This window comes from Dendrobates tinctorius, unplaced genomic scaffold (assembly GCF_039654945.1).
Source record: "Dendrobates tinctorius isolate UK_male_01 unplaced genomic scaffold, ASM3965494v1 ptg000001l, whole genome shotgun sequence".
NCBI classification, from domain to species: Eukaryota; Metazoa; Chordata; class Amphibia; order Anura; family Dendrobatidae; genus Dendrobates; species Dendrobates tinctorius.
This window is the reverse complement of record NW_027361669.1, coordinates 18,368,363-18,393,430: the sequence shown is the minus strand read 5'-3', so window position 1 is coordinate 18,393,430 and position 25,068 is coordinate 18,368,363. Positions and strand designations below refer to the sequence as shown.

General features: G+C 45.7%; 1 protein-coding gene and 1 pseudogene across 1 annotated transcript in view; one reads left to right on the top strand and one right to left on the bottom strand.

Annotated features, from left to right (window-relative positions):
- The window catches only part of LOC141086363 (exocyst complex component 1-like), a 191,860-nt gene that overhangs the window by 34,074 nt on the left and 132,718 nt on the right, over positions 1-25,068 (top strand). The window lies entirely within an intron of this gene.
- LOC141086060 (uncharacterized) overlaps positions 1-25,068 on the bottom strand; it is a 54,384-nt pseudogene that overhangs the window by 3,433 nt on the left and 25,883 nt on the right.

The following is a 25,068-nucleotide window of genomic DNA, read 5'->3' as shown; positions in this document are numbered from 1 at the left end:
ATATTTAAGTTAAATTTTGGTACACTTTTTATTTCATGTCTTAAAGTGTGGTGACTAATTTTGCTATTTTTCTATTTTACTTTAACAGCTGGGAGGACCTCGATGCTCGGGCCCAGATTAAAGAGCGTAAGTATATACAGTACCGGTTGCTTGATGTAAACCAGAGTTTCCCGAATTCCAGTCCTCGTGGTCCCCACGGATCATGTGTTCAGGATTTCTATTTACTATGGAAATCCTGAAAACATGACGCCTGGGGACCATGAGGACTGGAGTTTGGGAAACACTGATGTTGTATACTAACCACTTTGTCCTTTCTCGTTTCAGGGGACAGAATTGTGAAGCGGTGGCGGTCTGTGAGGGATCGTTTCAAGAAGGAGTTCAATAAAGAGATGCGGGCCCCGAGTGGATCTGGAGGACGCAGGAGCAAGTACAAGTACGCACGAGCCCTGTCGTTCCTCCGGGATACAATGGTCACCAGAAGGTAAATATTACACACCACATGTTAAAAAAAAAAGGTTTAGATGTAACAATTTTTTTTCAGCCAGGGCCATGCCATGTCACTATTTTAATTGTTTTTTTTTCTCTTTATTCCACAGCACGGTGAGCAGCACTGGGGAGCCTGCACGATTGGACCCTTCTGAGGCGATCCCTGAGGAGACCGGCACCGAGGGACACTTCGACCGCCCCGGTACATCTGCACCTTCCCAGCCTTCCCACACATTCGACCCATCTGTCCCATCCACCAGCACAGGAGCATCGTGGCCGCCTACATTTCATGAAGCTGCTGGTGAGGAGATCGCTTTCCCTTTATCCCACCCTTCTGCCCCTGCCACCTCTAGTACACCTGCGGGTACTGGGCGGCAGCGGCAGAGGGGTCAGGAAAAGACTTATGCGCCAGAGTTCTTGCATCTGAATGCATCTTTCCAGAACTGTCTAAAAGTCTTGTCAGAGCAAATCTCTGCAGGCTTTCAGCAGATCAACTCCAGTATTCTGGAGGTGAAGACACTTCTGCAAACCATGCATTCAGAAGCAAGATCTTCGCCAAACCACACCTTTTTCAGGTCTGTTGTGGAGCGCATGGAAACGCTCTCTCCTAGCCAGCAGATGCATGTAATGCATTCATGCCAAGGTGCTCTTCAGCACGTTACCTCCCAACCTCCTCCTCCCACCCCAGTAGTTCCTCCACCTGCACCCCCTCTAGCCACTTTCCATCCTCCCCCTCCTATTACATACCAGCCACCTCCCCTGTACCAGCAACCTCCCCAGTACCAGCAACCTCCCCAATAGCAGCAACCTGCCCCGTACCAAACTCCTTCCCCATACCAAACTCCTTCCCCATACAACTTTCCATCAACATCTTCTGCTCCTACAGTCCCTGCCCAACCCTCCACTCCACCGCCCACCACCTCTTCTGCCTCCCACATGTCCACCCATTCTGTAGCTTTTTCCACACCTTCACCTCTAACTGTTCCTTCCCCACCACGATCCCAGTCCTCTCTCCACACTCCCAGTGTCGAAGTGTCCCGCAGCCCCTCCAGCAGTATTTCCACCCCACACTACACCGATTTATAATGTGTGTTTTGTAATAGAAATGCCCATTTGGTTTCAAACCTTTAAAGTTTTTTTTAACTTTAAAAACATTTTACAAAAAAAAAAAAAATTTAAATAAAAGTTAAATTATCGTTTTACAATGGTTGTCTGTCATTTCTTTCTGCGGCGAAATATGTTTAAAAAAAAGGTTAAATACAGGGTATTTCAAAGGTAAAAAGGTATTCAAAACCAGGTATATAACTGTGGGTAAATTTTAGCTTTTTGCCACAGTTGTGTTTGAAGCAAAGTATTTCACCTAAAAAGTTGTGTTTATTGTTCTTAGACCCTAGTCCAGAGCCTCTCACCTTGCCAAATCAGATCTCATACTTTGCACTGACGAGAGCCAACAGCTCGAAACACCGTGTCTGCAAATTGAGATTCTGATTTGGCTTGTATCCTAAGTCATACTACAAGACTCGTTAAAGGGTTGATTGTGACTTGTAGGATCGCTACTACCAATAGGTGGCGCTGTAGAGTAAAAGTCCTCTTTCTTTCTGAAGAGGCAATTTGCATATTATTTTCCCAGAGGAGCATTGCACGGCGAATAAGTCTCCTTACCTTGACAAGCCACAGCTGGCATGTCACTCTCCGCAAGGAGAAACCTTACTTCTTAGACCCTAGTCCAGAGCCTCTCACCTTGCCAAATCAGATCTCATACTTTGCACTGACGAGAGCCAACAGCTCGAAACACCGTGTCTGCAAATTGAGATTCTGATTTGGCTTGTATCCTAAGTCATACTACAAGACTCGTTAAAGGGTTGATTGTGACTTGTAGGATCGCTACTACCAATAGGTGGCGCTGTAGAGTAAAAGTCCTCTTTCTTTCTGAAGAGGCAATTTGCATATTATTTTCCCAGAGGAGCATTGCACGGCGAATAAGTCTCCTTACCTTGACAAGCCACAGCTGGCATGTCACTCTCCGCAAGGAGAAACCTTACTTCTTAGACCCTAGTCCAGAGCCTCTCACCTTGCCAAATCAGATCTCATACTTTGCACTGACGAGAGCCAACAGCTCGAAACACCGTGTCTGCAAATTGAGATTCTGATTTGGCTTGTATCCTAAGTCATACTACAAGACTCGTTAAAGGGTTGATTGTGACTTGTAGGATCGCTACTACCAATAGGTGGCGCTGTAGAGTAAAAGTCCTCTTTCTTTCTGAAGAGGCAATTTGCATATTATTTTCCCAGAGGAGCATTGCACGGCGAATAAGTCTCCTTACCTTGACAAGCCACAGCTGGCATGTCACTCTCCGCAAGGAGAAACCTTACTTCTTAGACCCTAGTCCAGAGCCTCTCACCTTGCCAAATCAGATCTCATACTTTGCACTGACGAGAGCCAACAGCTCGAAACACCGTGTCTGCAAATTGAGATTCTGATTTGGCTTGTATCCTAATTCATACTACAAGACTCGTTAAAGGGTTGATTGTGACTTGTAGGATCGCTACTACCAATAGGTGGCGCTGTAGAGTAAAAGTCCTCTTTCTTTCTGAAGAGGCAATTTGCATATTATTTTCCCAGAGGAGCATTGCACGGCGAATAAGTCTCCTTACCTTGACAAGCCACAGCTGGCATGTCACTCTCCGCAAGGAGAAACCTTACTTCTTAGACCCTAGTCCAGAGCCTCTCACCTTGCCAAATCAGATCTCATACTTTGCACTGACGAGAGCCAACAGCTCGAAACACCGTGTCTGCAAATTGAGATTCTGATTTGGCTTGTATCCTAAGTCATACTACAAGACTCGTTAAAGGGTTGATTGTGACTTGTAGGATCGCTACTACCAATAGGTGGCGCTGTAGAGTAAAAGTCCTCTTTCTTTCTGAAGAGGCAATTTGCATGTTTATTGTTGGTGATTTCCTAACAATGTACACAACTTTTGTTAAAAGGTGAAATACTTTGCATAAAACACAACCAGGTACAAACCTGTGGCCTAAAGGTAAAAATATTAAGACTATGACAAGATAGCCAACTTTGGTTGGCAAAGGTATATACTGTTGGTACAGAAGGTACACAAGTTTGGTTAAGGGCACAAATCTTTCACACTCTGTCATCCTGCCAGTGTACTCTGCCTTGAGGTGACATAAAGTATAGTGCAAAATTGTCCCTCATTACTGAAACCGTCACAGAACTTCTAGTGGTAATGTCATGGTAATCTTGCAAGGTGGTTTCTTCAGAGGTGTCCTCAATGGAAATGGGTTCCTTGCAGATAACAAAATTGTGGAGTACCACGCAAGCTTTGATCACCTCGTCCACAGTTTCTGTCTTGAGGTTGATCGCAGTCAATAGGACCCGCCATTTGGCTGTCAGAATACCAAAGGTACATTCAACCATTCTTCTTGCTCTTGTGAGGCGGTAATTAAAAATGCGTTTTGTTCTTGTCAATCCTCTGCTACCGTACGGTTTCAAAAGGTGTTCTGACAGCTGGAAGGCTTCATCCCCTACACAGACAAATGGCATAGGTGGACCAGATGTTTGCGGCAGCGGTCTAGGGGATGGGAACTGGAAGGTGTTTCCATACAGTTTACGCCCCATGGCAGACATTTTGAAAACTTGAGAGTCATTGGAGCGGCCATAGGCCCCAATATCAACAGCAATAAATTTGTATTCCGCGTCAGCGATGGCCATGAGGACAATTGAAAAATATTTCTTGTAATTGAAATATTCTGATCCCGATTAGGCTGGCTTTACAATGCGGATATGTTTCCCGTCCACAGCACCCAAGCAGTTCGGAAACTGACATATCTGTTGAAACTTTTCTGAAATTTCAATCCACTTCTCTGTTGTGGGCTGTGGTAAAAACTCTTCAGCTAAGGAGTCCCACAGTGCACGGCATGTGTGCTTCACTATTCGAGATATGGTGGAAATCCCGAGTCTGTACTGGAAATGCAGTGACGAAAGGGATTCTCCAGTTGCAAGAAATCTGTGGGGAAAAAAACAATCAATTAGTTTAAAATCACAGCATTACATACCAAAACTCAGCTATAACACTTGGAGATGCCAACTACCACCAACAAGATTGCAGTGAAAGTGTGCTCTGATGCGAGCATATCCAATAAATGTGGCTTACCTTAAAGTCACCATCAGACGCTCTGCAGGTGAAACAGAGAAGCGGCAATATGTGTCCGATTTTCTTATGAGGTGTGCAATGCGCTCCACCAAGTAATCAAAATTCTCCATTTTCATCCGAACATATCCAAAAAATGTATCCGGGTTTCGTCTAAGGTCCATGCAGAGTGTAGAATAGACCCCAAGCGTCATTCTCTTGGCTGTGATGGGGTGGATCCACAAACGTCGTCTACGATGCCTGATGCGCTGCTGTCTCGCTCTCTCCTCCAGAACAATCACCCTCAAACGATTCGCCTCCGCTGTAAAATCCGCCAAATTCTTCAAAATATTTCCAATCACAACATCCATCTTCGCCAGTAACTTGCTCTTCTCTCCAACCTGCACTTTCTCCTCTACAACCTGTCAAAGAAGGGCTGTAGGAACACACTATATATAGTTTTTCAGTAGCAAATCCCGTTCGGAAGGCCACAAGGGGCGATTTTAAAAACCGGATCCGGCGTAATCTGTCGAAAAACGGATCGAAAACCGGATGAACCGGATGAGACGGATCCGGTTTTGGCTGTCAAGCGGTTTTGGCTGTCACATCCGGTTTTACAAAACATTTGTCGGATCCGGCGCTCCGGCACGACGCCGGAACGCGCCTGACGCCGAAAACCTGATGTGTGAAAATAGCCTTAGTGGTTACCTGAGAACCGGTGTCCAAGAGGGCGTTTAATACCATCTGTCACAAAGGGTAGAATCGGCCGTCCTCCGACTTACTTGTCTCTCCAGTTGTTTGGACCAGGCTGTTTTACTCCTGGGGGGTGAGCCGATGCCCCATGGGTCGCTTGTTTAAAGGACAAGCTCTTTCAATGTGACCAACCTGGTTGCAGCATCGGCATATGGGTCGTCCGGATGAGTCAAAGCGGTCTGTCGGCCCCCTCCTGGCGTAGGTCGTGGTCTCCTCCTCTGATGTTCCCATGGCAGGACATCCAGACTCGATGCTAGCTGGATCCTCTCTGTAGGGGAAGATGCCTGGAGAGGCTGGATAGTTTTAAGCAAGGTAGCCATACCCTTAGTCAGTTCCTGTACTTGCAGGTGCAAATCTGCATTGGACTCAGCACCCTTTGCCTGAGCATATGGTTCAACAGATGTTTGAGGCATGGATGCTGCCCCCCTGGTGGTACAGAATCTCCAGGAGGTTAGTGGGCTCAGTTTTGGCATAAGTTGTCTCCGGTAATGCATGGATTGCAATGTCTTTGAACTGAGCAAAGCACTGCGCAACAAATTTCAGGGAAGTTCTTGTCCCCTGAGAAAATTTTATTGTATCTTATTAGTGATGGGCGAGCACTAAAATGCTCAGATGCTTGTTGTTCTGGGCGAGCAAATTTGAATACGCAGGTGCTCAGACAGAACAACGAGCCCAATGTAAGTCTATGGGAGACCGAGGATTTTTACCTCGATCCTCCCGGGGTTCCTTTTAAGGTCTAAAAACATCTGAAAATGATAGAACACTGCTCAAATGACAAGGGGACATCATGGGGATCGCCGCTGGAAGCATTCCTGAGTCGTAGTTCAGAGCTTTAAACAATTTTTTCAGAGTTTCATTCCATTTTTACCGGTGCACCAAAAAACATACCAAAACGTATTTTGCTTTGAAATATGTTAAGGAACATCCTTTCCAGGTTAATGACTTGTATATAAGACAAAATAATTAATCCCAGACCAAAATGTTCCTCCACCACTTGGGTTATGTTCAGACACAGCGTTTTTGAAGCTTTTTTCAACTTTAATATTGCTTTCAACCAATACTAATGCATTCACTGTGAAATGTCATTGTAACCTTTAACAACCCTAGCTGGCCATGTGCTGTGTGACACATAAGGAGACACATCTTGTTTCATTTCTGAAAGAGGGACTTTTAAAGTCACAAAGGTTATTTTTAGAGGGGCATCAGGCGGCATTAATTTGCTTAAAGGGCCATTATTAAATAGTGAGTCTCCTATGCTGTTATTACCTATGCAGTGAGTGGCTGGGCAGCCAAGAATTACAACGCACCGCAATACCCCTTTCACGAGAGGTACAGGAGGGCCTCCTGAAAAAATGTTGCATTGAATGGAAGGTCTGCCCTGATATCAAGTCATATGCCCCCAATATGCCTTGGAACCCAGATACTGGAAGGCCACATGAAAACCCACTTCACAGTCTTCAGTTGGTCCTGCTATACAGTTTCCTTATGCATTGAATGCAAGGGCCGCCTTGACCCAAATTTGCATGCACCCCAATCCCCCTTTGGACTAAACATGGAGGAGGGCCTCCTTAAAAAAAATGCCCCATTACAAAGGAGCGGGTATCCTAGACTCGTCATGCCCAAACAGTAAGTGTATGGGCTGACAAACATTTCCCCATGGGGGGGTACATTTTTTTTAAATATATACTATGGGCACCAGAGACACCCTTGCCAAAAATTGGACTGGCTGTAGCAGCACAGAAAATGTTAACCCTGGTGATCTACTGGCAGGAATAAGGAGACATTGCTGAAGGCCTCATTAAAACCTAGGCCCAATGTGAAGGAGCTGGTCTCAAAGATTTGTAATGCACATATATGCAGTGCATGGGCTGACAAACATTTCCCCATGGGGGTACACATCTTTTAAAAGTATAATATGGGCATCATAGACACCCTTGCCAAAAATTGGACTGCCTGTAGCAGCACAGAACACCTTAACCCCGGTCATCTAGTGGCGGAGAAGGAGGAGACCTAATGATAAATCATACTGAAATCAAAAAAATAAATTACAAATGTGAATCCACCTATGAAAGAACCTAACAAAAGGGATGGGCGAACACAGGTTCAGAGATATGAAGCCAGAATGTGTTCAACGAGATATGTTTGTCCCTAGCAAAAGCTCAGAGACAGAGATTTAAATTAAAATGTAGGATTTCACTATTTTTATATTGGAGAGGTATACACTTGGCCATAAGAGGATGTTCCACAGATCGGAAAAATAGAAAATATAACAATAAATGGGAAGAATATACGTACATCTCATTTGTATGAGCTTTCCCCTTGGGGGGAGTAACATTTGTTTTGCTTTAAAATTAGTAACGTGCATAATAAAAACACCCTTGCCAAAAATTGAACTGCCTGTAGCAGCACAGAACACGTTAACTCTAGTAATCTTGTGGTGGAGAATGAGGAGACATTGATGAAGGCTTCATTAAAACCTAGGCCCGATGTAAAGAAGCGGGTCTCCTAGACTTGTAATGCCCATACACGCAGTGCATGGACTGACAAACATTTCCCCATGGGGGGTACACATTTTTTAAAAGTATAATATAGGCATCAGAGTCACCCTTGCCAAAAATTGGACTGCCTGTAGCAGCACAGAAGACATTAACCCTGGTGATCTATTGGCGGAGAATGAGGAGATATTGATGAAGGCCTCACTAAAAACTAGGCCCAATGTAAAGGAGCGGGTCTCCTAGACTTGGAACGCCCATACATGCAGTGCATGGGCTGACAAACATTTCCCCATGGGAGTTACATATATTTTAAAAGCATACTATGGGCATCCTAGACACCCTTGCCAAAATTTAAACTGCCTGTAGCAGCCCAGAGCACATTAACCCTGGTGATCTAGTGGTGAAGAATGAGTAAGACATAATGAGAAATCATAGGGAAAACAAACAAATAAATTAAAAATGTGACTCCACCTATGAAAGAAAATAACAAAAGGGAGGGGCGAACACAGGTTTATAGATATGAAGCCAGAATGTGTCCAACGAGATATGTTTGTCCCTAGCAACAGCTCAGAAACAGGGATATAAATAAAAATATAGGGACTTTTGTATCATGGAATACAGTCATGGCCAAAAGTTTTGAGAATGACACAAATATTAATTTTCACAAAGTCTACTGCTTCATTTTTTCTAATGGCAATTTGCATATACTCCAGAATGTTAAAAAGAGTGATCAGCTTAACAGCAATTACTTGCAAAGTCAATATTTGCCTAGAAAATGAACTTTATCCCCCAAAACACATTTCAACATCATTGCAGCCCTGCCTTAAAAGGACCAGCTAACATCGTTTCAGTGATTGCTCCATTAACACAGGTGTGGGTGTTGATGAGGACAGGGCTGGAGATCAATCTGTCATGATTAAGTAAGAATGACACCACTGGACACTTTAAAAGGAGGCTGGTGCTTGGCATCATTGTTTCTCTTCTGTTAACCATGGTTATCTCTAAAGAAACACGTGCAGTTATCATTGCACTGCACAAAAATGGCCTAACAGGGAAGAGTATCGCAGCTAGAAAGATTGCACCTCAGTCAACAGTCTATCGCATCATCAAGAACTTCAAGGAGAGAGGTTCCCTTGTTGCCAAAAAGGCTCCAGGGCGCCCAAGAAAGACCAGCAAGCGCCAGGACCGTCTCTTAAAAGTGTTTCAGCTGTGGGATCGGGCTACCAGCAGTGCAGAGCTTGCTCAAGAATGGCAGCAGGCAGGTGTGAGTGCATCTGCACGCACTGTGAGGCGGAGACTCTTGGAGCAAGGCCTGGTCTCAAGGAGGGCAGCAAAGAAGCCACTTCTCTCCAGGAAAAACATCATGGACAGACTGATATTCTGCAAGAGGTACAGGGAGTGGACTGCTGAGGACTGGGGTAAAGTCATTTTCTCTGATGAATCCCCTTTTCGATTGTTTGGGACATCTGGAAAACGGCTTATTCGGAGAAGACCAGGTGAGCGCTACCACCAGTCTTGTCTCATGCCAACTGTCAAGCATCCTGAAACCATTCATGTGTGGGGTTGCTTCTCAGCCAAGAGAATGGGCTCTCTCTCAGTCTTGCCTAAAAACACAGCCATGAATAAAGAATGGTAAGAATGGTACCAGAATGTCCTCCAAGAGCAACTTCTCCCAACCGTCCAAGAGCAGTTTGGCGATCAACAATGCCATTTTCAACATGATGGAGCACCTTGCCATAAAGCAAAGGTGATAACTAAATGGCTCAGGGAACAAAACATAGAGATTTTGGGACCATGGCCTGGAAACTCCCCAGATCTTAATCCCATTGAGAACTTGTGGTCAATCATCAAGAGACGGGTGGACAAACAAAAACCTTCAAATTCAGACAAAATAAAAGCATTGATTTTGCAAGAATGGACTGCTATCAGTCAGGATTTGATCCAGAAGTTGATTGAGAGCATGCCAGGGAGAATTGTTGAGGTCCTGAAGAAGTAGGGTCAACACTGCAAATATTGACTTGCTGCATTAACTCATTCTAACTGTCAATATAACCTTTTGCTACTCATAATATGATTGCAATTATATTTCTGTATGTGATAAAAACATCTGACAAACACACATAAAAACCAGAGGCCAGCAGATCATGTGAAAATATAATATTTGTGTCATTCTCAAAACTTTTGGCCATGACTGTACAGTTGTGGCCAAAAGTATTGACACCCCTGCAATTCTGTCAGATAATACTCAGTTTCTTCATAAAAATGATAGCAAACACAAATTCTTTGTTATTATTATCTTCATTTAATTTGTCTTAAATGAAAAACACAAAAAGAATTGTCCTAAAGCCAAATTGGATATAATTCCACACCAAACATAAAAAAGGTGGACAAAAGTATTGGCACTGTTCGAAAAATCATGTGATGGTTCTCTAATTTGTGTAATTAACAGCACCTGTAACTTACCTGTGGCACCTAACAGGTGTTGGCAATAACTAAATCACACTTGCAGCCAGTTGACATGGATTAAAGTTGACTCAACCTCTGTCCTGTGTCCTTGTGTGTACCACATTGAGCATGGAGAGAAGAAAGAAGACCAAAGAACTGTCTGAGGACTTGAGAAATCAAATTGTGAGGAAGCATGAGCAATCTCAAGGCTACAAGTCCATCTCCAAAGACCTGAATGTTCCTGTGTCTACCGTGTGCAGTGTCATCAAGAAGTTTAAAGCCCATGGCACTGTGGCTAACCTCCCTAGATGTGGACGGAAAAGAAAAATTGACAAGAGATTTCAACGCAAGATTGTGCGGATGTTGGATAAAGAACCTCGACTAACATCCAAACAAGTTCAAGCTGCCCTGCAGTCCGAGGGTACAACAGTGTCAACCCGTACTATCCGTCGGTGTCTGAATGAAAAGGGACTGTATGGTAGGAGACCCAGGAAGACCCCACTTCTTACCCCGAGACATAGAAAAGCCAGGCTGGAGTTTGCCGAAACTTACCTGAAAAAGCCTAAAACGTTTTGGAAGAATGTTCTCTGGTCAGATGAGACAAAAGTAGAGCTTTTTGGGCAAAGGCATCAACATAGAGCTTACAGGAGAAAAAAAGAGGCATTCAAAGAAAAGAACACGGTCCCTACAGTCAAACATTGCGGAGGTTCCCTGATGTTTTGGGGTTGCTTTGCTGCCTCTGACACTGGACTGCTTGACCATGTGCATGGCATTATGAAGTCTGAAGACTACCAACAAATTTTGCAGCATAATGTAGGGCCCAGTGTGAGAAAGCTGGGTCTCCCTCAGAGGTCATGGGTCTTCCAGCAGGGCAATGACCCAAAACACACTTCAAAAAGCACTAGAAAATGGTTTGAGAGAAAGCACTGGAGACTTCTAAGGTGGCCAGCAATGAGTCCAGACCTGAATCCCATAGAACACCTGTGGAGAGATCTAAAAATAGCAGTTTGTAGAAGGCACCCTTCAAATATCAGGGACCTGGAGCAGTTTGCCAAAGAAGAATAGTCTAAAATTCCAGCAGAGCATTGTAAGAAACTCATTGATGGTTACCGGAAGCGGTTGGTCGCAGTTATTTTGGCTAAAGGTTGTGCAACCAAGTATTAGACTGAGGATGCCAATAATTTTGTCTAGCCCATTTTTTGAGTTTTGTGTGAAATGATCAATGTTTTGCTTTTTGCTTCATTCTCTTTTGTGTTTTTTCATTTAAGACAAATTAAATGAAGATAACAATACCAAATAATTTGTGTTTGCAATCATATTCAGGAAGAAACTCAGTATTATCTGACAGAATTGCAGGGGTGTACAATACTTTTGGCCACAACTGTACATTAACCCTGATGTTCTATTGGTTGTGGATGATGAGGATGGGGATATGGAGGAGGATAACACCAAACAGACCCAATCAGGAAGCTGATAACCATGTGTGATTGTGAAGAGGTGCATGAGAATACATCTCCCCAACCAAGCAAAAAATAAATTTGAGGTTATGTTTCGATGTTTTCATTTGGTGGTGTACAGAAGCCTTGGCCAATCCAGCCCTTGTTCATTTTTATAAGAGTCAGCCTGCAAGCATTATCAGTTGACAGGCGGATGTGCTTATCTGTTATAATTCCTCCAGCTGTACTAAAAACCCGCTCTGACAGACAGAACACTAGCAGCAGGGCAGGCCAGGCCAGGACCTCCAAGGTGTAGAGAGCCAGTTCATGCCACGTGTCCAGTTTGGATACCCAATAACTAAAAGGCACAGAGGAATTCCGGAGCATGTTTGTACAATCAGCAAGGTACTCCCTCACCATCTTCCCAAACATTGCACTTTTTGTGACACCACCCCTTGCCTCTGTAGAGGCACGATGTGAGGGTGTGAGAAAACTGTCCCAGAACTTTGCCATTGTTCCTCTGACTGAGCTGGATTGGACTTCTGTCTGTCTCGCTTGGACGCCTTGGCTGTACAACAAACTCTGACGTCTGATGCCAGTGTTCTCACATGGGAATTTTTTCAGTAATCCACTCCATGGGCCGTCTGGTTCAGCAACATTTTTGTACACCTCTCAGCCTCTGGAAGAAGAGATTGAAAGTTTTAGCATGGGTCTCTAGAAGTGTCACCAACCATTAATGAGTGTCCCCAAAATTTTTTATAATGCAAGGGTCACGGGAAACACAGCGCAACATAAAGTCAGTCATGTGTGCCAGAATACTAACAGGCAAGACTTCTGTGTCCTCACCAACAGGATGACTGACTGTTGTGTCCTCCTCCTCCTCTTCCTCCTCCTCCTCCCTGTCCTCAGGTCATCCCCGCTGATAAGATGGTATGACATTTGTGCTTGTAGTACTGTGTATAGCGCATGAAACTAGATCCTGTTCTTCCTCCTCCTCATTGTCTACCAATCCACGATGTGACGACATGAGGTTGGGCTGAGTGTAATCACCCTGTATGGTTCCTTGCTTCATGTCCTCGTGCTCTGCCTGCAATGCATCATCTTTAATTATGAGCAGAGAGGTTTTCAGAATGCTGAGAAGCGGGATGGTGATGCTAATGATGGTGTCATCGCTGCTCACCATCTTGTAGCAGTCCTCAAAGTTCTGGAGGATTGTACATATGTCTGACATCCATGTCCACTCTGAGGTCTTATGGGTGGAGTCGCAACTGAATATCCACAGCCTTGTTGATGCTGGTAGTCAAAAACTGCCCTCTTCTGCTTACAAATCCTTTTCAACATATGCAGTGTAGAGTTCTAACACGTGGGGACATCACACACCGGTCGGTGAGCCGGAAGATGCAAACGCTGCTGAAGTTCAGCAAGTGCGGCAGAAGCTGTAGCTGACTTTCTAAAATGGGCAGACAGACGGCGTACTTTCACTAGCAGATCCAGCAGCTCCGGATAGCTTTTGAGAAAACGTTGAACCATGAGGTTAAGCACATGAGCCAGGAAAGGTACGTGTGTGAGCTCACCTTGCCTCAGAGGTGCCACCAGGTTCCGGCCATTGTCACACACGACCATGCCTGGCTGTAGGATCTACTCTGTCAGCCAAATATCTGACTGCTCTTTCAGCACTGTCCACAACTTTTCTGCATTGTGCGGTTTGTCACCTATGCAGATTAGCTTCAGCACAGCCTGTTGCCGCTTGGCTGAGGCAGTGCTTCCAGCTTCTGACTGATGTGTTCATTTCAGAGATGGAGGCTGAAGAAGAGGAGGAGGAGCTGTAGACTGTGGGGGCAACACTGATTGACGTAGGGCCCGCAATCCTCAGCGTGTGGAGGATGTGTTCCATCCCAAGGACTGACAGGGTCCCAGCTTCCACTATATTAACCAAGTGTGCCATCAGTGAGATATACCGGCCCTGCCCACAGGCACTTGTCCACATTTCTGTGGTTAGTTGGACTTTCCCAGTAACAGCATTGTTGAGGGCACGGGTAATGTTGTGGGACACATGCTGGTGTAATGCAGGTATGGCACAACGGGAGAAATAGAGGCGACTGAGGACCGAGTGCCTTGGGACAGCCGCCGCCATCAGATTGTGAAAAGCTTCCGTCTCAACAAGCCTAAAAGGCAACATTTAGAGCGCAAGCAGACTAGAAATGTGTGAATTAAGTACTGTGGCCTGTGGGGCATTGGCTGCGTATTTCCGCTTGCATTCCAATGACTGGGGTATAGACAACTGAAGGCTGAGCTGGGACGAGGACATGGACAGGCTTGATGATGGTGCTGGTTGACTGTCGGCATCTTCACATGCAAGGTGAAATGGGGATTAGCTTGGATGCGAAACAGTGGAAGAAGCAGTTTTCTTGGATCCTGGGGTTCGGCCCACAAAGTCAGGTGCTTTGCTGCCATGTGCCTAATCATGCTGGTGATAGTCAGGCTGGTAGTTTTGCTACACCTGCTGATGCGGGCATGGCAAGTGCTGCAAATGGTCTGTTTGGGGTTATCAGCAGAGTCTTTAAAAAATAACCAGACTCGGGAAAATCTAACCGAAGGAATGGCCACATCTGTCCTGTTGGTGTTATGGGGAACGGACGCACGCCTTCTGTCTGTGGCCACCACACTGCTCCTTCCTGCCTGTTGGGGTGATATGCCTCCTTCCCAATGTGTGCTGCTTTCCTTGTTCTGCATGTCCTCCTGCCATGTTGGGTCAGTCACTATGTCATCCACCACCTCATCTTACTAATACTCACCCTGCTCCTCCTCCTGACATTCCGGCAATTGTGTCTCATCATCATCCACCTCAGGTGACCGTGGCTGCTCAAAGATTTGTGCATCGCTACATGGAATATCATCTTGCCCTGCTTCAAATGGAGTGGGCGAGAGGCACGAATCTCCAAATGGATAACTGAACAGCTCTTCGAAGTGTCCGAGTGTGGTATCAGTTGTCTTAGGGCACTCGGCATGGTGGAAGGAAGGAGGATCAGGGTGAGTAATATCCGGTCCATACTCACGGTTACTCAGACTTGAGTGGAAGACATGTTGGTGGTGGTGATGGCTAAGTGACTGGAAGCATTATCCGCTATCCAACCAACAACCGTTTCACACTGCTCTGGATTCAATAGTGTTGTACTGCGGTCCCCTAGAAACTGGAACAGGAAGGTCGAGCGCGCAGATGTGGGTTTTTGCTGTGGCCCACTTTCTGCTTGACCAAAACCTCGTCCTCTGCATGCACCATCAGCATCACGTCCACTTCCCCGACCCTTGCTCCTTGCCTTGCCCATTTTAAATGGACTACTGAAAGATTTCACAACCTCAATACAAATGGATTTCTTGGGAGAAAAATTAGATGTGATAAGTATGCCTGCAAAGCAAACAATTTTCCACCACAGATACTCCAGGCCTCAGCCTGAGATAACGGACTGTCTCAATTTTTTATTAATTTTTGGATTCAAAAGACTGCTGGAAACGACTGTGACAGCCAGGCCAAAAAAAAGGAAACCAAAGTAAACTGACCAAACTTTCACCACGCACAGATAACAGCTGGCACGGCGATACCGCACAAAAAAATGGGTGGCCTTTTTTTGTCCTAAATACTGCTTTATTTAAGCAAAACTAACAGCCAGGCAAAGAAGAGAAAAAAGCCATAAACAGGCCAAAATTTCAGCACACACAGATAAGAGCTGGCACGAAAATACCGCACCAAAAAATGGGTGGCCTTTTTTTTGGCCTAAATACTGCTTTATTTAAGCAAAACTAACAGCCAGGCCAAAAAAAGAAAACCGCCGTAACCTGGCAAAACTTTGCGCACACACAGATATGATCTGGCACGGAGATACCACTATGACAAATGTGTGCCCTGGTTTTTTTTAGTTTTGGGCTAACTAGTGCTCTTTATAAGGATAGTTTCACCCAGGCCAAAAAAGAAAACTGCCATAAACTGGCAAAACTTTGAGCACATACAGATATGAGCTGACACAGAGATACCACTACAACAAATATGTGGCCTGTATTTTTATTTATTTTTTTGGCTAAATATTGCTGTATTTAACAGTGACAGCCAGGCCAAAAAAAGAAAACTGCCATAAACTGGCAAAAATTTGAGCACACACAGATATGAGCCGCCACGGAGATACCACTACGACAAATGTGTGCTCTGTTTTTTTATTTTTGGGCTAACTAGTGCTGCATATAAGTACAGTTTCACCCAGGACACAAAAAGAAAACTGCCGTAAACTGGCAAAACTTTGAACACACACAGATATGAACTGGAACGGAGATACCACTACGACAAATGTGTGGCCTGTAATTTATTTTTTGGCTAAATACTGTTTTATTTAACGACAGTGACAGCCAGGCCAAAAAAAGAAAACTGCTGTTAACTGGCCAAACTTTGAGCACGCACAGATATAAGCTGACACAGAGTTACCACTACGACAAATATGTGCCCTGTTTTTTTTTTATTTTTGGGCTAACTAGTGCTGTATATAAGTAAAGTTTCAACCAGGACAAAAAAAGAAAACCGCCATAAACTGGCAAAAGTTTGAGCACACACAGATATGAGCTGCCAAGGAGATACCACTATGACAAATGTGTGCCTTGTTTTTTTATTTTTGGGCTAACTAGTGCTGTATATAAGTACAGTTTCACCCAGGACAAAAAAAGAAAACTGCCATAAACTGGCAAAACTTTGAGCACACACAGATATGAGCTAGCACGGAGATACCACTTTGACAAATGTGTGGTCTGTATTTTTTTTTTTTTGCTAAATACTGCTGTATTTATCTACAGTGACAGCCAGGCCAAAAAAAGAAAACCGCCGTAAACTGGCAAAACTTTGAACACACACAGATATGAACTGGAATGGAGATACCACTACGACAAATGTGTGGCCTGTATTTTTTTGGGGGCTAAATACTGCTTTATTTAACGACAGTGACATCCATGCCAAAAAAAGAAAACCGCCGTAAACTGGCCAAACTTTGAGCATGCACAGATATGTGCTGGCACGGAGATACCTCTCCAAAAAATGTGGCCTGTATTCCAATTACACCTGGGGCTACCTATATACAGCTAATATATCCTAAAGGGAGCAGCAGCAGCACCAGATCACAGGAAGGGAATGGACCCTCTTGATGTATGCAATGATCTATATACACACATACAGTGCCTGTAGGCCTTGCACTGATGTGTATAGAGTGACGTACACTACCCTGCCTTCCTAACACTGGAACCTATATTCTCCGGAATTAGTCCTTAGAAGGACTGCTGCTTTAGCTGGATTTGAGTTGTTTAGGATGGTAGACCCCATACTCACTAATAAATCCCCAATTCTGACCCTATCAAGGCAGCCCCTCTCCCTACACTATCTCAATCCGGAGCTGAGTGCGCCGAGCAGGTCGATGTCAGGTCTCTTATACTCCTGATGATGCTGTGTGGCCAGCTAATTACTGCACGACCACAACAAAGATGGCTGTGGTGTTTCTTTGCCTGGCAGACAATCCCTGCAGCATGATTGGGTCTCTAAAGTCTGCCAAAAATGCTGGGTGGAGACCAGAGTTCCCGCTGAGTAATCCCAGAAATGCTTGGTGCTCGCCGAGTACACCGAGTATCGTGATACTCGGGCGAGTAATGAGTAATGGCGAGCACGTTCACTCATCACTACCCATTACATGTTTGGATAGCTAAAATTCCCCATTATGAGAACCCTATTACTGTTTGCTGCCTTTTTAATTTGTTGCAGCATTTCCTCCTCTACAAGTTCAGCTATATTAGGAGGCTTGCAGCAAACTCCAATTAGTAGCATTTCATTATTGCCATCCTCATGCGCATTTACTCACGCTGACTCTATATCGTTGCAGTTCTCACCAATGTCGTCATTTAGCTCAGGTCTTAAATTACATTTAGTAAAAATACACACCCCTCCCCTTTTCTGTCTTTCCTGTCCTTTCTAAATGTAGTGTGACCCTCTGTTTGTCATCCAGTCAAGACTTTCGTCCGGTTTCCATAATGTCCATCAGGTCGCATTCTGTGGCTGACGCAAGAGTCTCCAGTTCATTAATTTTGTTTGCAAGACTTCTTGCATTTGTCAGCAGACATTTAATACTATTAGCACATTTGCTATGCCTTCTCACCTCCCTATGTTTCTTACATGTCCCATCCCCCCAAATCCTCATTGACCCCTACTGTCCCACTCTGTCCACTTTATCTATCCCGTTTTTACCAAATCTACCCTCCTTCCAGATCCTAGTTTAAAAGCTCCTCCATCAATCTGACCATTTTTTGCCTAAGCACAGCCGCACCCACCCCATTGAGGTGCAACTGGTCCTAACGTAGTAGAGACTGTAGCTGACAGAAATCTGGGAAAAGAAAATGTGAACACATAGATGAAATAGTAAATATGTATCACAACCATGAGCATAACATGTAGAATCATTGAGGAAGCACAAAATGTACTAAGAAAAGTTTCAATATGTGATAAGTCCTTGATCAAAACTCCTCATTTCGAATATCTATTTTGTAGACTGAAGAACGAACTATGATATTACAACTGTCATACCCCTTTTGCTTCAATCTCCAAGATCTCCAAATTTTCATAAAATCTTCAATGTAAACTTTATAATGATTCTATTAACAGAAATCTGAGAGTGAGGCACATGTACAAAACAGTCACATCATTGTTATTAGAAGTTATTATTAGAGTTGAGCGACTTTTGGTTTTTTAGGGTCGCGTTTCGTTTCGTGAAACCCGACTTTTCCAAAAGTCGGGTCGAGCAAGATCGTCCGATTATAGGGAAAAGTCGGGGTCGTCCCTAAACACGAAACCCAATGTAAGTCAATGGGGAATAAAAGTCGGCAGTGAGAGGAGGACAGGAAACACACCTACAGTGCTCATTTGAATGCCAAAAGCATCAATTCTTCTTTCTTAAGCTTGTCAACCTTAATTAACTTCATAATACAAGTTACGCACTGAAAAATGGGGGTTATTTGGCTACAAACTGTGGGGGGGGAGGGCTGGCTCCAGGTTTTCATGTGCCCTGGGCGAAAGAGCGCCCCTTTAACACATACCACAACTCATCATGCTCCGATACGGCAGAGAAATAGCGGTATAGTACAATGAAAAATACCTCACTTTTTACATCTCATGACGAGGCCCATCTATTTCTCCATACAGAATCATTGGTCCCATATAATGTTTGAAACAGTATATGATGAGCTCCACATAATGCTACAGTATATGTTGGTCCCCATGGATGAAGCTCCACTGTCTTATGGGCCCAAATAATGCTCCAAACATAATGGGCCCCATTTCTAATGCTCTAGTGTATAATGGGCCCTGTAAATGCTGCTCCAGTGTCTGATGTCCACCTTTGGAATGTTCCAGTGTATGGTGGGCCCCATCTATCATTCTCCAGAGTATAGTGCTCCCCAAAAATTGCTGTCCCAACATTGAAAACAATCAAATAAGTCTCCTCGCTAGGGAATCCCTGTACTTGTCTGGACAGGTGCTGTAGCTTGCTTAACAGCTCGCCAGCCGTTCTCACGCCCAGTATGGATTACACGTGATTGCACAAAGGTGAGAAAGGGTACCGTATCCCCAGATAACATGTATGGATAGCGTACACATTCAAAATATATGTCTCAGGAGGCAGGCTCAGACGGTGTTAGGCCCAGTATGGATTGCACGTGATTGCACAAAGGTTAGAAAGGGTACCGTATCCCCGGATAACATGTATGGATAGCGTACACATTCAAAATATATGTCTATACAGCATGAGGCAGGCTCAGACGGTGTTAGGCCCAGTATGGATTGCACGTGATTGCACAAAGGTTAGAAAGGGTACCGTATCCCTGGATAACATGTATGGATAGCGTACACATTCAAAATATATGTCTATACAGCATGAGGCAGGCTCAGACGGTGTTAGGCCCAGTATGGATTGCACGTGATTGCACAAAGGTTAGAAAGGGTACCGTATCCCTGGATAACATGTATGGATAGCGTACACATTCAAAATATATGTCTCAGGAGGCAGGCTCAGACGGTGTTAGGCTCAGTATGGATTGCACGTGATTGCACAAAGGTTAGAAAGGGTACCGTATCCCTGGATAACATGTATGGATAGCGTACACATTCAAAATATATGTCTATACAGCATGAGGCAGGCTCAGACGGTGTTAGGCCCAGTATGGATTGCACATGATTGCACAAAGGTTAGAAAGGGTACCGTATCCCTGGATAGCATGTATGGATAGCGTACACATTCAAAATATATGTCTATACAGCATGAGGCAGGCTCAGACGGTGTTAGGCCCAGTATGGATTGCACGTGATTGCACAAAGGTTAGAAAGGGTACCGTATCCCTGGATAACATGTATGGATAGCGTACACATTCAAAATATATGTCTATACAGCATGAGGCAGGCTCAGACGGTGTTAGGCCCAGTATGGATTGCACGTGATTGCACAAAGGTTAGAAAGGGTACCGTATCCCTGGATAACATGTATGGATAGCGTACACATTCAAAATATATGTCTCAGGAGGCAGGCTCAGACGGTGTTAGGCCCAGTATGGATTGCACGTGATTGCACAAAGGTTAGAAAGGGTACCGTATCCCTGGATAACATGTATGGATAGCGTACACATTCAAAATATATGTCTCAGGAGGCAGGCTCAGACGGTGTCAGGCACAGTATGGATTTGACGGCCCAGATTACACAGCGGAGGAGCAGGGAGAGCTAAAGATTGCAAATGCTGGGGCCCTGCCCAAGCAAGGGGGGCCCACTCGTGGGTGTCGGTACTGGCACTGGGCCCCTCATAGTACAGCGGTGTGTCTGACAGCGGGTGTGCACCACCACCGTCAGAGACACTTGATTGCACTATGAGGGACCCTGTGCCAGTGCCCGCGCCCAAGAGTCGGCCTACCCACCTGTCCAGGGCAACGGCACTCGCACGGTGTCGTGCGGTAGGTGGTGACCCCGGCCATGGGGGGGGAGGCAGCACAGTTAGGGAGTTTTAGAAAGTGGCATATGTTGATGTTGGACATTCAGCTGATGCAAAAGGCGAAATAGGTGAAGTACCAGGAAGAGGTGGACCAAAGCAAGCCATTTTTCTGTCACCCTATGTGTCATCAGGGGAAGGTGGGACAAAATCCTTGGAAACCCATGCGTGGTTCATTTTAATGAAGGTTAGATCATCCACATTTTGGGTTGACAGACGGGTCCTTTTTTCTGTCAGGATTGATCCAGCTGCACTGAAGACTCTTTCCGATAGCACACTTGCAGCTGGGCAAGCGAGCTCCTGTAAGGCATATTGGGCCAATTCAGGCCAGGTGTCCAGTTTAGCGGCCCAATAGTCAAAGGGGAATGACCTGTGTGGGAAAACATCGATATGGGAGGAAAAGTAGTTTGTTACCATAGTTGACAACTGCTGTCTCCTGTCACTTTCCATCGATGCAGTATTACCAGTTGTGTGAGCGGTATTTGAAAAATCAGTCCACAACATTGTCATGAAACCCCTGTCTCCAACGCCACTTCTGCTGTGTGCACCACGAACACCTCTGCCAAGCTGCCCCCGGCCCGTACGGCTCGTGTGAGAACCATCACCGCTGCTGTGTGCTGGGAATGCCTCAAGCAACCGATTTACCAGAGTTGCTTGTTTATTAGCCAATATTAGGTCAAGGTTCTCCTGTGGCATGATGTTTTGTAATTTGCCTTTATAGCGTGGATCCAGGATGCTGGCCAACCAGTAGTCGTCATCGTTCATCATTTTGGCAATGCAGGGGTCCCTTTTTAGGATCTGCAAGGCATAATCTGACATGTGGGCCAATGTTCCCGGTGTCAATGATGCACTGCGAGTGCTGGGTGGAGGAGCACTTTCTGGCAAATCCACATCCCTCCAGTCACGCACAAACCCTGTACCAGACCTTGCCACGCCAACATTTTCACTTGCCCCACGAGATGCATCCTCCTCCCCTAAGTAATCATCCCCATCATCCTCCTCCTCCTCCTCTTCTTCCTCCACCTCGTCCAGGAGAGGTCCCTGAGCAGACAATGGCTGAATGTCATCAAGGATTCCCTCCTCCTCTTCCTCCTCATCAACATTGGCTGCAGACGCCTGCTCCTTAAGGTGCGTCAAAGTTTGCATGAGCAGACGCATAAGTGGGATGCTCATGCTTAGGATGGCGTCGTCTGCGCTTACCAGCCGTGTGCATTCCTCAAAACACTGAAGGACTTTACAAAGGTCTTTCAGCTTCGACCACTGCACACCAGTCAACTCCATGTCTGCTCTCAAAGTGCCTGGCCGTGTATCCTCCCACAAATGCATTATGGCCTGCCTCTGCTCGCACAGCCGCTTCACCATGTGCAGGGTGGAGTTCCACCTTGTTGCAATGTCGATAATGAGGCGGTGGTTGGGAAGGTGGAGCAATCGCTGCAGCTTCTGCATACGAACGGAGTGTACAGGCGACCGGCGGATGTGCGCGCACAGTCTTCGCACCTTCTGGAGCAGGGCTGTTAACTCCGGATAATTTTTGAGGAAGCACTGCACCACCAGGTTCAAGGTGTGAGCCAAGCAAGGTATGTGGCTGAGTTTTGAAAGGGCTATGGCTGCCACAAAATTACGGCCGTTATCACTAACTACCTTGCCTGCCTCAAGATGTACACTGCCCAGCCATGACTCAGTTTGTCGCTTCAAGTACTCGGCCAGCACCTCGGCGGTGTGTCTGTCGCCCAAACACATCATCTGCAACACAGCCTGCTGACGCTTTCCACTAGCTGCTCGATAGGGGGACACATCGTGTGCAACAGTGGCAGCTGCAGATGGAGTGCTCGTACGACTGCGCTCTGTGGACGAGCTTTCGCTTCTGGAGGAGGTGGAGGAGGAGGAGGGTCGAACGCCTACAGCCAACTGTTTCCTATACCGTGGGCTAGGCAGCACTGTCCCACCACCGCTGTCCCCTGTGGACCCTGCATCCACCACATTAACCCAGTGCACAGTGATGGACACGTAACGGCCCTGGCCATGCCGACTGGACCATGCATCAGTTGTGAGGTGCACCTTTCCGCTCACTGACTGCTTGAGTGCATGGACAATGCGGTCTTTCACATGATGGTGGAGGGCTGGGATGGCTTTGCGAGAGAAGAAGTGGCGACTGGGTAGGTCATAGCGTGGTACTGCATAGGCCATGAGTTCGCGGAAAGCTGTGCTTTCCACCAACCGAAAGGGCATCATCTCAAACGAGATTAGTTTGGCAATGTGGGCGTTCAAACCCAGTGTACGCGGATGAGAGACTGAGTACTTTCTTGACCTACTCATAGTGTCTGGGAGGGTGAGCTGGACTTGAGAGCTGCATATGGTGGAAGTAGCGGTGGACAGGGCGGACTGAGAGAGGGTTGATTATGGTGATGGAGTTGGTGTTCTTTCTGATGGCCTAGAATCAGTATTTCGTTGATATAACAGTGGGATTCCCTGACTGCTGTGGTCAACGACACCTCAACATTTGCTGCTGTGCTAACCGGTGGGCTTACAGTGGGGGAAACAATGTAGCGTTGCTGACTACCTTCGTTGTGATCAGTTGCACATGTGGCACTTGAGGTTTGGTGTTGTGTCCACGCTTGCAAGTGCATGCTGGTTATATGTCTAAGCATGCAACTGGTATTCAAATTTTTCAGATTTTTCCCTCGGCTAAAGGTCTTTGCGCACTTCTTACAGATAACCTTGGCCTGATCATGAGGATTTTGTTCAAAAAAGTGCCACACTGCACTCTTACTACTTTGGCAGACATTTTGCGGCCTAGCACGCTGTGATCTTTTGACCCTCTGGACAAGCTGTCCAGCAACTCTTTTGATGTTTGGAACCTGTCTTTGGAGTGCTCCGGGCCTGCCAGATAACAGCTGTTGCGATGTCGATGTCTGCTGTGGATGCTCCTCATCTGAGCTATTGGAAGCAGCACCCTCTTCCCCCAATGGATGCCAATCTGGGTCAACAACTGGGTCATCCATCACCTCCTCTTCTATGTCATGTGCACCTTCCTCTGTGTTACCGTGTATGGTGGTATAGTGTGCGGGAAGGGGCACCTGAGTCTCATCAGGGTCAGAATCTGGCTCTGTACACTGCGAGGACAATGTAGTGCTCTGAGTGAATGTACCAGCAGAATCATCCATCAGCGGCTGTGCATCAGTGCACTCCATGTCAGATTCATCTTGGCCTGGGTAATTCACCATTTGACTTGATAATCCAGGCATGGTATGTGAAAACAGCTCCATGGAGTAATCAGTAGTATGGCCTGCGTCATCCTTCAATCTTGGTTGGGGTGAAGGACACAAGGAAAGGTGTGGTTCATGAACATGAGCCTCCAATGACGACTCAGTGCTTTTACTTTTTACAACTGAAGAAGAGGAGGCGATAGAGCTGGAGGCTGAGTCAGCAATGTAAGACAAAACTTTTTCCTGATGCTCTGCCTTTAAAAACGGTTTGCCAACTCCTAGAAAACTAAGCGTTCGAGGCCTTATGTAGCCAGACGATGACGCAGGGTCAGCACCTCCTGCATTCGGTCCTATTTTGCTCTTGCCACTACCATCAGATCCACCACCAACACCATCATTACCAGCTGCCAACCCCCGCCCAATTCCACGGCCTCTTCCACCAGCCTTCCTCATTTTTGGTAGAAATGTAGACAAAATCCAACAAACTATATAGTAATGTAAAACAAGGTACAAGGTGTCTATAGGGCAGGGGAGATTTTGAATTTCTGCACACACTTGTGGACAGTGGACACTTTTGGATTGTGTGAGGCCCACTGATATCTGAGCGCTATGTGACAGGCTCGATGGCACTGCTGTGACAAAAGTGACTAGAGGATAAGGGAGATTTTGAATATCTGCACACACTTTTGGACACTGGACACTTTTGGATTGTGTGAGGCCCACTGATATCTGAGCGCTATGTGACAGGCTCGATGGCACAGCTGTGACAAAAGTGACTAGAGGATAAGGGAGATTTTGAATTTCTGCACACACTTGTGGACAGTGGACACTTTTGGATTGTGTGAGGCCCACTGATATCTGAGCGCTATGTGACAGGCTTGATGGCACTGCTGTGACAAAAGTGACTAGAGGATAAGGGAGATTTTGAATATCTGCACACACTTTTGGACACTGGACACTTTTGGATTGTGTGAGGCCCACTGATATCTGAGCGCTATGTGACAGGCTCGATGGCACTGCTGTGACAAAAGTGACTAGAGGATAAGGGAGATTTTG